Source organism: Pithys albifrons, chromosome 15 (assembly GCF_047495875.1).
Source record: "Pithys albifrons albifrons isolate INPA30051 chromosome 15, PitAlb_v1, whole genome shotgun sequence".
Classification (NCBI taxonomy): domain Eukaryota; kingdom Metazoa; phylum Chordata; class Aves; order Passeriformes; family Thamnophilidae; genus Pithys; species Pithys albifrons.
Window position 1 is genome coordinate 19,003,974 of NC_092472.1, and position 11,679 is coordinate 19,015,652.

The following is an 11,679-nucleotide window of genomic DNA, read 5'->3' on the forward strand; positions in this document are numbered from 1 at the left end:
TGTAGAGGAAACTTTAAACACTTCTCATGTTCTGCTGGTCGTGAGCACTTGGGAGAGTGAGGACAGAAGAGCCAAGCTGTGCCAGGCCCTGTGGGAGCCACCCCAGTGCCCACAGGCACCCCAGTGCCACACTAGGGAATTCCAGTGCCACATCAGGGCATCCCTGCCTGGGCACACGGGGACAGAGCCTGTGGGCCCAGCCACCCCTCCAGAGGGCAGAGGGGAGGGTGGCAGGGGGAGCAGGACACCCCAGAGAGGAGCTGTTGGCCCTACGTGATGCTGCCCAAGGTGCAGAACCAAACAGAGACTTCTCAAGGCAAACAAGGCACAGATTTACTGTGGTAACTCACTGGGCAGGTGAGAAAGTGGTGAAGAAAATCTGCCCACTTGTCATGTTGGTTGGAGTTGGGGTGGGTTTCCAGCAGAGAAACCCCAGCACAGGATGCTCTGCAAGCAATCCATGCTCACAACTTCACAGGAATAGGCACACACTCAGATACAACATGATTAAGAGCCAAAACAAACAACTACAAAAATAATAAAAATAGAAAGTGAGTGGAATTGCCATAGGATCAGGAACTGGGCAGTTGGCTGGGATGGTGTTTGCAAAGCAGGCAGGCACCCAGCACCTCTCAGAGCACCAAATACCTCCCATGTCAGTGCATGTTGGCCTGGAGGGGCTGGTTGGGTGTAAACCCCACCCAAGGGATTTGGGTCTGGCTGCAGCCTCAGCCCTGGGACCTGCCATGGATGGATGGAGGGTCTGCCATGCACAGCTCAGGCAAGAGACTCTCCCCCTTCTCTGTGCTTCTCCAGTAGCAGGGTTTGTTTTCAGTTTATCTGCACTTAGTGAGCAAGGTGCCAACGACTTTCACTAGGGAAAATACCCAGAGGCCTCTAAGACATCCCTGTCTGAACACCTTGTTCTAAGTGGCATTTAGGTCAGCAATAGCAAACCAGTAGTTCCATTTTCTGATGCTTCCTTCAGTGGAACTTCTGCACTCCAGCTCTGCTTGCAAACTGCTGCAGCACCTGCCCAAAAGTACTTTGGGTTTACAAACTTCAGAAAAGAGAATTTTTATTTTTTTAAACCCAAACTGCTCTCTGACCTGCCTGAAGTAAAAAACTTCCAGACACGTATCTCACTTCTCCGCAGTTTCCTCCTACATGGTGTGTTTTAGCCTAAAAACTTCTGCATGCCCTAAAAACTACATTAAAAAGCCCAAAGAGGTACGATTATCTACAAATAAACACCACAAACCGAAGCAGTAAATACAGATGATGCTTTCAAAAGCTTAATCATTTGTTGTCTCCCTGCAACTCTGCATTTAAATGTCAGCCGGGTATCGGCTCATCTCTCTCGGTATGACGGGTTTGCTGCCCCCGGGCCAGGTGCCAGGAGCCAGCGCTGCTCCCTCCCTGCTGCTGCTGCGGGACCCACCCTGGGAAAGCCCTGCAATCCCCTGGGTCCCCTTGCCTGGCTCCAGCCTACCTGTGCCACTTGATTTATGGAGGAGGAATGGAGTGCTGAGCTGGAGTGCCCCTTTCCCTCCCGCTGCAGGGCAGGGGGAAGCAGGTTGGCTCCAGCGCAGGACAACACTCAGTGTTTGTAAACCCAACCACTGATTCAAGAGATACCACATGTGCTGATGCTACACGTTGCACCATGACCCACATTTGGGCTTTTTTTCATGTTATAAAGTGTTTTATTGAATTTTTCTGTTGTCTTCTGAAAATAAGGAACAGCGCCCAGGAGTGAAGGGCCTGGAAAACGTGTGGTGGCTTCTCCATAAGGATTTGGTAAAAGGCGAGGCTGGAATAGTGTTGGAAATGAGAAAGTGGTTGGGAGGGTCGTCCAAAATCAGGCCCTGAAGAACAACCTGAAGTTATTTTTATCACCTCAGTTTAAGCATCCACTGGACTTCTTGAGTTCTGACACTGTTTCTCAACGCCACAATCCCATCCTGTCCGCCCACAAACCCTCCACCTGCCACAGGGATGAATTTGGTTGCCAAAGCAAAGGTGAGGGGGTGACTCCATTGCCTCCCTTTGCTCAAAGTGCCAGGGAGAGGCAGCTGGGCACGAGGAGACCGTGGGGGAAGGAAAGGCCCCTGGAAGAACCAGGTGCCCTCCCTGCCAGCAATGCCAGGGTCCTCTCCCCATCCTGAGCCAGGGTGGCCAAAGCAGCCCCTGGGAACTGCCACCTACCACTGTGGTGGCCCAGTGCCAAGATGAAGCTGCTGCCTGTTCATCTGGGGATGCACAAATTCAGCCCAGCTAAAATCATGGACTGGTGTTCCCCTATTTCCTACAGAGCCAGGGCAGAGGAGGGGATGCTGCCACAGGGAGCTGTAGCCCCTGCAAACCCAACAGCCATTGGTCATACCTGTTTCTTTCCACTCAATTCCATCCATTCCAGTATCTTGGCTCTGGGGACCCAGAGACACTGGGTTTGGGCAGGCAGACATACACACACTTTGAAAGAAAAGGTTTAAACTTAAATGTTTCAACATTTTCTAAAATAATTCAACAGTTTACACTATTTATAAACCTGTAAGTAGGTACCAGGTGAAGCCAGACTGCCCTGGATGGGGTCAGCAGGACCACAGGGAGCTGACAACAGCAGAGCCATGAGGTGCTTCTTCACCTCTGTGTGCAGGACCATGAGGCAAAAGGCATTTGAGCATTTGGGGAACAACTGAGCCATTTGACAAGTCCATTTTTCCCCCCAGAAAAGTCCTGATGACAACACAGCTCAGTCATGGTGGGATATAATTATGGTTTTGTGCCTATTCTTTTGCCCAAGAATGTGGTGGTTTGAATCTCTGAGCTACTGTTGGTTTCCTGATGTTCCCTGGGGTGGTGTGGGGCAACATGGGATGGCATAGGATGGTGTGGGATGGCATGGGATGATGTGGAACTTCGAGCTGGGCACTGCAGGAGTCGTCCTCACACACTTCCACAGAGCTGAGGAAGTCCTGGTTAGAACCAAACACCCACATGCCAGAAAACCCCACCACAGCTACATCTTCCTTTACATGCAAGAGCATTTTTTTTGTCTTTGCAGATGTTTAACATCTTGATAAAAGTTTTGAGGTTTTCCTTTCTTTCCAATCTTTGGCTATGTGAGCTTGCTCAGGCTCCTCAAGGCCAAAGGATGTGAAGTTTTCTGACACAGGATTCAGCTCCTCTCCAAGAGCAGCTCCTTCCCTGAAGTGCTGCCACCATCCATGATGTCCTTTTCCTGTGGTGATGGCCAAGCTGCACCACAGGGCTCTGTGGACCCAGCATGGCCCCAGGGCCACCACTGGAAAGAAGGAGCCTTGCAGGAAGAGGGATCCAGATCCTTGCTGGGGTCACATCAATCCCCTTGAGACATCAACACCCAGGGCAGGTGGCTGGCAGGCACCCAGCCATGCACATTCCAGAGCCAGTCCTTACCATAACTCTTTGTCTTTTCCATCATGGAGGCCAGGAAAGCACCCATGGGTGTTTCTCTGCCCATAAGATTGAGCCTTGACTTTACTCAAAACTTGCAACGTGCTCAGTTGGGTCCTGAACATGGTCATGGTTTTCCACACACAGCACGATACAAATGTGTGTAAATAGATCCTCAGACATCAAAGAGAAATTCTCAGATTCTCATCCCAGTATCTCCTCATCCGTCAGTTGGGAGATTAAAATCTGCATGTAGGTGAACAAGAGATAACAGTATTCAACGTATAGAAAAGTCTCCCATCATTACGTAACGTCCCTCCTTGGGGTGTCACTTTCCACTGCCAGCAACACAGGAAGACACCTATATTTGGCAGTCCATGGAGATGCAGGTCCTTCTTCAGGCTATAAAAATGGTGCTGTGCCGAGCAGCGAGGCAGAGAGGCCCTGGCCAGGCAGCCCGGGACGTGCAGGGACAGCGGTGGCAGGATGGTCCCCTCCCTGAAGGCTCTGGTGGCTCTGCTCTCACTGCTGCAGCTCATCTCCTCCACCTCTGTGACCCACCTGCACATGCAGACGCTGAAGGAGATCACCCACCAGGTCCGGCTGCTCAACTCCAGAGTGCAGGTAAAGTGCTGCTCGTCTGCCTTTGCTCTGTTACCGACCACAGGAGCTTCACTGAGGAGGAGGAGGATGATGTTCCTCAGTGTCTGGGGCCAGGCACTGGCACTGTCACCTAAGGGACCCACCTGGGCCTGCAGGAGCCCTTCCCACTGCTCAGTGCCCCCCGTCCCATCTCCAGCCTGGGGCACCCTGGCCCACCTCAGCCCAGACTTTGGGTGATCAGCACTTCACTTGGTACCAGCAGCTGCTGGGGTTGGGTCAGGTGGTTTTCCACCTAACATTGGGCACATTGCAGGCAAAAGTGCTGAGGAACAAGAAAACCTGCTGTGTGAGGGTGACCCAGGCAGCTTGGAGATGTGGACATGGTGGGCTGGGGCAGTGTGGGCTGCCAGGGGGTCCCTGCTCTGCTCCCACTGAGCACCCAGGGACCATCCTGCTCCTTCCCAAACAACTGATGAAAGTGCTGTGCAAAGTCAGGTCCTGTGTCCAGGAGCCTGTTTGAAAACAATTTGCTGAAAGGTGGATCTCAGTGGTGGCAGCACCAAGGGGGGATCCCCACCATTGCCTGCTGGAGAGAGAAGGAGACACAGTGCCCTTTTTCCTGATGATGTCTTGGGGATGATATCATGATGATGGTCTTGTAATGCTGATTCTCTCCTGTGTCACCTCTCCAGGTCCCCTGCAATGACACCCGAGTGGCACAGGTCGACTTCATGGATCCAAAGGTAAACACCCGTGGAGACACAGGCAGAAAATGCAGTTATGACAAACCCAGACACAGCCAGTGCCCTCCTCCCCCCGAGCACAGCCCGTGGTAGCTTTATTAGTCACCCAAGAGCTGCTCAGGTGTCAGTCCCTGGGCCAGGCTGTGCCTCCATCCAGTGTCTGCCCTCCCAGCCCCAGCCTGGGACCACAGCCCAGGGCCCGAGTCACACAGGGGGCTGAGATTACATGAGAGCAGGTTAGGAACTCACTGTGAAACCTCCTGCCAGTCCTGCACATCTGGATAAGCAGCTTCAATTTAAATGGGCCACTTGGTTCTAATCCCTCCCTCTGTGTCCGGCAGCTGTCGGAGCAGGAGCTGCTGTGCCAGGCTGCCAAGGCGCTCACCAGCGTCACCAGGTGCCAGAAGGACTACGAGCCACTTGTCAGCAACCTGAGGAGGCTGCAGGGCAGGACGGTAAGGAGGGGAACCCACCCGCGGGTACCACGGGCTCACCACGCCAGCATTTGCCCTCTTGGATGGCACCAGAGCTGGGCAGTGCAGGATAATCTGTCTCCCTGGGAGGAGGGTGATGGTCCCGGCCATCCCCGAGCAGTGGCCGTGGGGGTCCCACCAGTGGCCGTGGAGGTCACATCAGTGGCCGTGGGGGTCACATCAGTGGCCGTGGGGGTCACACCAGCGGCCGTGGGGGTCACACCGGTGGCCATGGAGGTCACACCACGGGGTACAGGGAGTGGGTGTTTGTTCTGAGCAAAATACAAACTCCCACCCCCCGGGGCAGCATCCTCACCGCTCTGAATTATTTGCTGAATTATTTATATGACGATGGAGGCAAACAGCCCATGTGTGTGGGCTGGGAACTCGGCTCTCCATGGTCCTTGCCGGCTCTAATGTACTCACGCTTTTCCTCCTCCAGAACTGCTCTGCCAGCAACGAAACCGAGCTCTACCTGCTCCACTTCTTGCCGGCGCTGGGGAACTTCACGCAGGGGCTGTACCGGCGGCGCTCGGTGGTGCCCGCCCAGTGAGGCGCTGCCAGCCCGGGGCTCTCCCCGCCGGGAGACCCAAAATAGGGTTTGCAGAGTGGGGTTTATTTTGCTCCTCGTCGCATGCACTTCGCCTGCCCTGCCCCAGCCCCCTAAACCAAATTCAGCCCTTCCAAACCCAGCCCAGCCCTCCCAGCGCGGCTCGGAGGGAGCGCCGGGCTGGCCCGGCGGCGGTGGGACATGTCACCTGCCCGGGGTGGGCTGGGTCGGGTGTGACCAGCCTTGGCAGCCTTGGCAGGAGCTCTCATGGCTCGGACAGGCTGCGCTCGGCTCTCCCTTCAGCCCTGCGGCTCCTCGGCCGGGATGCTGCGCCCGCTGCCCGGGAGAGATGCGATCCCCAGGCCGGGCTGTGCCAGGGTTTGCCCAGCCCGGGGCAGCAGAGCATCCGGGAGGGCATCCTGGAGAGCATCCTGGAGAGCATCCTGGAGAGCATCCCGGACCGGCTGCTCCTGACTCATTCATCTTCTCCTGCAGCACCTGCCAAAACCAAACCCAGACGGTCTGCTTCCTGTTCCCCTCAGTGAAGAGGGGTTTCTTCGCAGTCATCTTCCCTTCCTAAAAAGATCAAAATCTAGTCCGAAATGATGCATTTTTCGCTAACGTGTTGCTAAGCAGCTGAGGGGGGACGAATTCTGGGGGCAGAGCAGGGGAAGTGCAGCTTTCGGGAGCAAAGGTGGGAGGGGAGACAGGGGGGGACGGGGCTGGAACTGTTCCTGCAACTTCAGTGTGTGTCTTCTGTTGTCTGTGGCTTTTAAGTTATTATTAGTGAAGACAGGAGAGTCTGTAGCATAACTTTGGATCTAATAGGTGGTCATCAGCATCATGCTCCTGGAGTTTATTTATTATTATATGTTATTTAAATAACTTATTTTTGTAGTGTGTAATCTAAAGATTCAAGAACAAAAAGTGCAGTCTGTTTAAAGCTTTTCTTTGCTTGGAACGAACCCAAAATAAAAAGGAAAAGCCAGTATTCAGATGACTTGTTTTTAATTTATAGAACAGTTCTGTGGAGTAGAGTCATATTTACACAACTGCTACCTCATTTTAGGGAACCTTTACTGCCTGATTGCCTTTGCACAACAACAAATGAACATGAGCTGATCCATAATTTATTGTTTTTCCCTCTATTTAAAACATTTGTATTATGAGAGTTAATATATTCAAAGTATCCTGTATTTGAATGTCTTCATTTTGATTTTTGTCCATATTAACTATGCACAGATGTTATTAAAGTGTCTCAGGGCTTAAGCAATAAATGACTGAAAAAGGAGCTCTTACTGTCCATGGTTTATGTGTTGATTCCCTCTTACCTTCAGCAGTTAATGAGGAGCCTTAGGGGGTGTTGCCCCTTTGGTCAGTTGGCATGGAGGGATGTTCTGGGGAATACTGGGGTGTTTTGGGGCAATTTACAGCAAATTTCCCCAGTCTGCCACTGAGAGCAAGGCTTCAAGAAAGCAAAAGGCACCGAAGAACCCACCTGACTTGTGGCACAGGAAATCCAGAGGGACAGGAAGGGCTGGAGGAGGAAGGTGAGAGCCCTTGTTTGGGAAGAGAGCCCTGTGTTGTGGGGCAGACTGTGGTCTGGGGGCAGGGGGGACTGGGAGGGGAGCCAGGGCAGCTGCAGGCAGGGAAAAGCTGTCCCAGGGCAAGGGCAGGAACGGGGCTGGCTCAAGAGCCAGAGCCTGCTTGATGCCAGGGACATATGTAGGAAATAAATCCACAAAATAACAGCTGGAAATTGTTAGAAATGCAGGAAGTTGCTCTAAGTGCATGTGATGGGGGCTCAAGAGCATCCTTGGGATTTGCTCTGGATTAACCCATCACTGTGAGCACCAGCATGGCAGCAGCAGGAGAGCAGAACATCCCTGCTGCCAGCACCCACCCTGGGCAAACCCCCCTGGGCCTGTCAGGGGCTGCCCCGGCACCACCCCAGTCCAGGCCAGAGAGGGGAGAGCTGAGCCAGTGCCTGGGGCTCTGGGTGGGGCCTGGGCTCAGTGGCCACAGGGACGCTGGTGCTGGGAGCCCAGGCAGCATCCCTGTGGGGTGAGAGATGCTCCAACTCAGGGACCAAGGGGCAGAAAGCAGAGGAGGAAAGCTGAGGACACATTTCTGAATCGAGCACCCTCTTTTGGTAGGGAAAATGGGCAGGTTCATCCCTCCTGGATGGTGGCTGGGCTGAAGGCACAGCCCAGGTTCCAGAGACAGGGGGGACACCCTGGGGCTGGAGCTGTCCCTGAGCTGAGTGATCCATCACTGCCAGCAGCTGCATTCCACCTTTGGGAAAGGACATGGGAATTTTTTCCTTCACTGTTATGTTGGACTGACCCCAGATGGACACCAGGGTCCCACCAAAGCCACCCTGTCACCCTCAGCTGGGCAGTGGGAAGAAAATAAAACCTTGTGGGTGGGGTTAAGGACAGGGAGAAAGTACTGAGAAATTACTGTCATGGGCAAAACAGATTCAATTTGGGGGAAAAAAATTTTATTAATGAATTAAATTAATTGCCAATCAAATCAGAGTAGGATGATGAGAAATAAAAACTGAATCTTAAAACAATTTTGTCCCACTTCTCCCATCTTCCCAGGCTTGGCTTCACTCCTGATTTTCTCTCCCTCCTCCTCCAGCTGCAGTTTTGCATGGTTTTCCCTGTTTGAAATACATTATCCCTTATCCCTCAGTGGGTCCTTCTTGGAGGGAACAGAGGAAGCTTCTCACAAAACTGACCCTGGAGCCTCCTACTTCCAAAACGTTGCCACGCAAACCCAGCACAACTGGTGACCCTCCCATCACACAGTGATGCACTTTTCCCCCATGATTCAGCCTGCGTAGATCAAAGGTTAACTTTTTTTGTGATTTGAGCATTTTCTGTGATTTGAGCTTTTTGATACCCTGGGATTAGCTCAGTTGGTCAACACTTGGTTGTAATAACACCAAGGTCATGGGTCAATCCCCTGTGTGGGCCATTGACTGAAGAGTTGGACTCGATGATCCTTCTGGGTCCCTCCCAGCTCAGAATAGTCTGTGATTCTGTGATTCTGCTCACTTACTCCAGCTTTAGAGAGTCCCACCATGATCACTGGGGAAATCACTGCATCTGCAGGATGGGGCTACTGACTCCATCCCCTTTAGGCAGGGATCCTCCCACCACCACTCAGCCCAGAGCAGTGGGACATCCCAGTGAGGACCCACCCTCCAGGGAGCCCAGGGATGCAGCCCTGTAGGCAGAGCTCCCTCAGCTGCCCTCCAGCTCAGGCAGGGCAGGCAGGAAACAGCTCAGCTCCACTGGCAAATCCCTCACAGAGGTCTTTCTGAGTCAGTGGCTTTGTCTAACCTCATCTGGGGCATGTTGGAATTAGACAAACAAAACTATTCTCAGTGTGGCTGCTCCTGGATTCATCGAGTGCTCACAAGCTCTTATCAAGCATCTGATGGCGAGTTGCTGTTTGAGTTAGAAAAATCCCTATTAGTTATTACAAAACTCGGAAGTTTCTCAGCTCAGCTTGTTTCTCAGTGCAGTTTCCTGGGGCAGCACTGGAGGGTTGGGGGGGCCCAGCACCCAAAGCTGAGGCTGTTTCCCAGCAGGGCAGGATGGACAGGGCAGCCTCCAGCTCTCTGAGGTGCTGCTGGTGCTGGAGCAGGGCCACAAAATCTTGTTTTTCCAGCTCTGACAGCACAAAACCACCCCTGCCAGCTCCCTGTCCCTTGCACACATCCTCACAGGGTTCCATGTGGTTTTGGGGGGGGCTGCCTGGTCAGGAGGGTCCCAGCTGCCCACAAACCCCCCAGGGTGATGCCCTGCTCCTGCCCAGGTGGGTTTGCCCCCACATGGCTCTGCCACACTTTCTGTCCCTGCCAGGGACAGAAACCACTCTGCAAACAAAGGATGCTTTCTGTGATCTGGAGATATTCAAATGAAATGTGGTGAAAGCACATGCAGGATACTGAGAGGAAAACAAAAAGCAAAGCTCCATTATTGGTGTGTCAGAGCATCACCTTCTCCAGTTCAGCCACTTCTAGCTCGTGGAGCAGAGCAAGCCCTGGGGATGGAGGGGTGGAGAAGCCCCAGAGCAGCAGCTCTCACACTCCTGGGTGTGACCTGACTCCTACCACCGTTATCTTACGGTGGAAATTTCCTACATTGAAACATAATGCAAGATCAGAAGAAAATTTTGACTTGCACAAAAAAGACCTGTTGGGTCCCCCTAATTGGGAGCAACTTTGGAAAGTGCAGATAAGGGAAAAATAAATTTTTTCCTTCTTGTTCAGCAATTTTTACAGCCATAAATTGAGGTGTTTCCTCCAGAAATGCACACACAGGTACAGATCACCAAAATATCCAGAGACTGTGAGCTGAGAGGGTTCAGCCAATGCAGGCCATGAGCATCCTGGGCCGGGTCCTGCTGTCCTTCCTGGTGCTGGTGGCCTGCCAGGGTGCCATGGTCACTCCATCAGCACACCCACTGCGGACCAACATGCTGAAGGAGAGCATCAGGCTGCTGGAGCAGCTCCAGCAGACAGAGGTAGGGCTGGCTGTGCTTCCTCTGCTGCTGGGAGGGCCAGGGAGGCTCAGCAGGATGGGCAGAGCTGCTGAGTCAGAGCAGGGGCTGAGCTCCCAGCGTGTCTGGGTGTGCATGTGGCGGGAGGGACCTGGGCAGGGCTGCCTCGAGCCTCACTGCTCCTCTCTTTGTCTCTTGGTAAAGGTTTCCTGTAACCAGATGAATGTGACAAATATTTTTGCAGACTATGAGGTAAGAAAGAGAACCTACCTTGTCCTTGTTCAAAGTCAATCATACAAGCCTGATGGCCACGGGGGGAGGATGTTTGGGGCAGCAGGGGGCAGGTAGGAAGCCCAGGGTGCTGTCTGCCCTGGTGTGTTGCTGTGGAGGAGCAAGGAGCCCACTGTGAGCCCCCAGCACCCATGCTGGGCTGCCCAGTTGGTCCTTGCCACTCCCAGTGCCCTGCACAGGTGCCCTCACCCTCCCACAGCCACCTCCAGCCAAAGCAGCATCTGTGGCTTCTGGGCGCTCTGGGGACAGGGAGAGGGATGGGCCTGTGTTGAGGGGCTTCACCTTTCCAGAAAGGCAGGGAGGGAGGTGTCCTGTGCCTTGGAGTGCTGTGGCACAGCTCAGACACCCACAGCCTATCGCAGCATCTCCAGTGCTGGTGAGACACTGCCCCCCTTTAGCCCCTTATCTGGGGGAAGGCTCTTCAGTTAGCAAAGATTTAATAGCAGATAACGGAGCTCTGAAAACGCTGCCTAAGCCCAGCTCTGCAGCCCGAGTTGCTGTTTGCACAGAAAGCCCAGGCAGTGGAATCTCAGGGCTACAGGAGCCTGTCCTGGGGCTGGGGCTGAGCCCCTCGGGGTCCACACACTCCTCCCGCTGCAGAGAGAGAAAAGAGATGCCCAAAATGCCACACAGCCTCACACACAGACCTGCCCGTGCCCACAGGGTCAGTGGTTTGAAGGTGCTGCTCAGGTGAAAGCTGAGGAGGTGGAGCAGGCAGAGCTCCCAGGGACCTGCCCCTGAGGCAGCACCAAGAACATCCCACGGGGAGGAAAGCCAAAAGGCTTTCTTACTGCCACCAGCACTTCACTGATTAGCTCCTCATCTTCCTTGTCTCTGCTTCAGGACTTCCCAAAGCCCCTAATGAAGGCAACCCTCTTTCCAGGCACTTCTGTTCCTCCTGTAGCTCCTTTGCCCACTCAGCCCAGCTTCACTCCCAGGGAAGGGACAGGGAGCAGCTCCCAGCACAGGATCCCACAGATGCTCCCTCCCAGGGTGCTCCCGGCAGTGCCAGGCTGTGCCACAGCTCCTGCCAGGGGTGCCAGCACCCTCCTCACCAGCAAAG